The following is a 4636-nucleotide window of genomic DNA, read 5'->3' as shown; positions in this document are numbered from 1 at the left end:
TGCTTCTTTGGCCCATCTTGTGTCTTCTGGTCCAGAAAAAATCTCCAAAAAGTTTCGTTTGGACTCCGTTTGGTATTGATTTTCTGCTAAGCAAAAAACAAGCAAAAAGCAACAACTGGCACTGAGCACTATGTCAATAGGTTAGTCCCAGAAAATGATATAAACTTGCTATAAAATGATTGTAAAACATTCAAGAATGGAAATATAACAGCATGGAACAATCAAAAATTATAGATACGTTGGAGACGTATCACTTACCTCAAGCCTAAAATGCCAAGACCTAACGGTGTTATCACAGTCAATGGTAATAGCGAACGCTCACTCTGGATGGAGGAGCAGACCGCGACCTTCACAGCTGAGATGCAAACATCCGAGGAGGCAGCCCGGCCGGGGCGGTAAACACACCCCCGGCTCTTCAAAGCGCATGCGGGTCGTGCCAATCGACCTCAGACACGTACCCCCACACCCTAAATAGGGGTATGGGCTCCTTGCGTGATCCCTTTGGAAGGGACACTATGTCCCAGGGTGCACAATTTTGCACTAAAAATTCCTTGAGCCGCCGAGGAGCCAAAATTTATGGAAACGTCGGATCGGCTAGAGCAAAGAACGACGGATCTTTGAGCTTCTACATCTGCAAGGTTCTGCCAAAGAAATAGCCAGCAAAACTATAGTAGTGTGCCTCAACCACATAGGTGACATCTGCATACCTCTTTCAAAGGACTCGGCCAGCGAACACTTTAAGCGCATGCAGGGCCGAGGTCGCATTCAGTCCACTTCAGTCCTCGTCGTCAACGATGACAAGTTGGTCAACAACAGGAAATGCAGACATGCGACAGGAAGAGGCCCAGGCTCATAAACTCGATGACAATATCCACCATGTTTTTATTTGCTCCTCTATTTACTTTTTGGATTGTATTCTTCTAGTTTCTCTCGTCGCAGCTCGGCATGTAAAGCTTGAAGTTATAAAATAAAGAAATCATGCCCTTTAAGATCATTACTGTATTTCCATACAAGCACTGCCTTTGAGATACAAGAACGTCTTTAAGATACAACTGCTAATGGGATTCGTTTCCCTGTCTTAAAATACAAGTCCAAAGTACTCGGCATCTTAGATGTTGCGTTATATGCATCAGTTTCGAACCTGGATTTTGGTCAATAGTTGGGTTGCTCAGTTCCTATTTGTACCCCTTACATTCCCAACAAATTCGGCTAAGGGTGTAATGGGAGAACCACTGCGATCACTACAAAAAAAAGACACATCCGTGACATTTTGGGCCGAACGAATTTTTTTCCTGTCATACTTATGACACTTCTATGACGACAATTGTGACAAAACCCGGTATCATCATAGATGTGGTGGGCTCCTACTTCTACTAGTAGAACGCCCGTGCGTTGCTACGGGCTTTAAAAAAAATCAAGATGCTTCTCACGGAGTTAAAATAACCAAGAACTATGCACGTAACAGCTAACACACATCTTTTTAATTGATAATCAGACCATCAAACACAATAATATGTTATTGACAACTAAAAAAATGTTACTGAACTCAACTGGTAGTTCAATGGTTAGAAGGGTTGTATTAGCCATCCATGTGTGTGGTGGTGGTGGTGGTGGTGGTGGTGGTGATGTGCCTGCATTGTTGTCCATATTTCTATAAACTTTTATTAAGACATATAACAATTTTTATTATATTACTTTTTTCTTAATTCAAATACAAACAGATCATAGAAATCTGGAGTCCATGTCGCTATTTCATGGGGAGCACTTTTGAGCCACCGCTAGTTTCTAATAATCTTTTGTACACGCTTCCTAATATCTCAACATTCCAACCTTTTAGACATGGAGACTGCCTAGTATTTTTTACCATCATGACTTCTTTATATGGTAGAAGAAGTCATCCTTTCTACATAAGTATGACATAATTCCTAAAACACATACAATGATTTTATTTTCATTATGAATAATTTGTTTGTATGTGAGTCATACAAGTTCGGTTGCACACTTGCGGAACATCCAATGAATTTTCCAGATTTAGTTACAGACCAAGCATGGCATGAGAAAAACTAACAATGATGTGTGCCTGAGCATCTTTTCACCATGAAAAGAAATGCATTTTGGGAGTCTTGATCATCACTGAAAGTAAGCTGATTTATGCATTGTGAACCCTTGTGCTTTTTCTAGAAGATAGAGACGGCAAATAATTTGAACTGTATGGACAAAGAATTTGAACCGTATGTACAAGTTTCCTAATTGAGGCCCTGATATTGACATGTGTGTGTGGTGTTTTTTCAAGTATGTCTGAAACGCAGGTTGTATTGACATGCAGAAATGGCTTTTCAAGTATGGCTGCAATACAGTTCTAAAACACGACACATTTATTATACACCCCAAAACATTTGAATATTTTTTGATGTGGGTATTGGTATTTTTTAGAACAAGACTAAGCCCCCACAAAAGTAGATGAGGTACCAACAGTTTCAGTAACATATTAACTGACTGGTGTTATTAATCCCGAAAATCTGGTCCAAAAAATTACCTAAGAAATTATTGCAAGTGATAGCAGAAACTGGTGCCCTACAAAAACGGTAAGCAAACATTAAAAAGTAGTCATGATATATATGAAATATCTTCTGTACATTACAACAGATCACCATATACGAATAAAATTAGTTGAAAGTAATTGGACATATTATGACATGCTAAATTTGAATCATTAACTATGCAATTTAGTGGGAGTTTAGAGTATCGCACCGCTGATGTGCTTCGCTTACTCACTCCTCAAGGAGAACATTGTACACACATATAGAAAGAACCAGATCAATTTACAAAAAATATAATAAAGAATGGTCACATGATGTAACTTGTTCGTTGTTCTCGATAGAAATAAATAGGATCAGCAGTCCTTTACTAACAAATCTGAAACCAAGAGTTGATTGTATGTTCCATCAACCTCTATGAGATCCCAATGATATACAGAAAACAAGTTAAGAGGAAATCCTTGATTTTGTTTCACTCAAGCTATACACGGAGTACATAGCAATCAATGGATACCGATTTTAATTGACTTACATAATTCGTTACCTTCCTGGAAGCCTCAAATTTGATTGAAGATCCAAAGTAGTCTGGTTGGATGAACATGTTTGTTCAGTCATGGCTATTGAACCCAAACTGCTTACCATTGACGCAACATAATGAATGAACCTACCATGTGTGTGTGTGTGTGTGTTTGTGTGTGTGTGAATGAAATAATCAAGTGGGTATGCTAGCAGCTAGATTATTACAGAGACACAGGTCAAACCACATATAGTAACATCGATCTGGCTACTTTCCTAGACTACTGGCTGGAAGGATTTGCTAGTCATGAATAAAACATTCTAGAGTAACCACATAACATGGGAAGCTGGTAGTTCACACAAAATTAGAGCATTGAGGTTGGTGTCTCACCTTGGATGCTAGCCATACCATCAACTATAAATCTGCCTTCCGAAGGATACTGTAGTGTTGGGATACATAAAAACAATAAAGTACAAGTTAGATCCATTCAGTAGATATGGTAGGATGGTCAAGGAGAATATATTTTCCATTCACTTTGTACCTTTGCAGCCTCAACTACAATTTATGGAAGTTCATTAGCCATAACATCATTCAAAGCTTGTGGCGCTATAAAACTTCATCACTAAAACAAAAAATGATCGCATGTGTGATCATAACAGTGGACTAAAATATCACATAAACGGCTCAGCCTGAAATTTTAAACTGGCTTTGTTGCACTCACTAAATCATGAACCTACAATACCAATACAAAGTTTCTAGCTTTCTGTATGAGATTGACCTATTACCTGAATTCATACTTTAACTTGTTAATAATACAGGATACAGAAATATCAGGACATGAACTTCTTGTTTGAACTTGTAGTACCATGGAATTCACAATCCAAAATATTTAATAGCTTTCAGTTTCCATAATCTAGTTTTGACTCAGATAATCCAACAATTGGCAGTGAATTTCAGTTGTTAAAAGAGTGTGACCATGACCATGATTATAGGAGTACGGAATCTTCGGCAACGCCTGCTGTGCCACCGAAGCTCACTGTTGCCAGCTGGCTCACGCCTGCTCGCCGACAGAGCTTGTCTCACCTGCTCGCCACCATTGCTTGCCTACCCTGCGCGCCCGTCACAGCTCACCCTGTGACGAGCTAGATGTGCGGCCATCGAGCGGCTGCCGTGGACAGGCCCCGCATCTTGCTCCCCTCTGCATACCAATGGGAATGTCAACGACGTTCGTCCGCTGGAGCCAGTTGACCTGCGCCGGCTGTGGGTCGCGGATCAACGGGAGCTGGTGCACATCCTCATCGTTGACAACCACAAGGACAACCTCCACCTGCTCCAACACCAGCACTGCATGATGGACAGGGTCAGCATGCAGCAGTCAGCGATGAAGGTGCCATGGCAGAACCTGCGCATCGAGACGGAGTATAGGATGGCCCTTCTCCTTGGATCCCCAGGCTGTGGCAAAACCACGCTTCTGCTAGCACTTGCTGGAAATCTCAGTACAAAAGTAACATAAAATTTAATACAAGAAGTCTAACAATCTTGACAAAATGGGATATTAGCCTCCCCAGGCTAGAGGACCCTT

Source organism: Triticum aestivum, chromosome 7B (genome assembly GCF_018294505.1).
Source record: "Triticum aestivum cultivar Chinese Spring chromosome 7B, IWGSC CS RefSeq v2.1, whole genome shotgun sequence".
Taxonomy (NCBI): Eukaryota; Viridiplantae; Streptophyta; class Magnoliopsida; order Poales; family Poaceae; genus Triticum; species Triticum aestivum.
Note: the sequence above shows the minus strand (reverse complement) of the source record.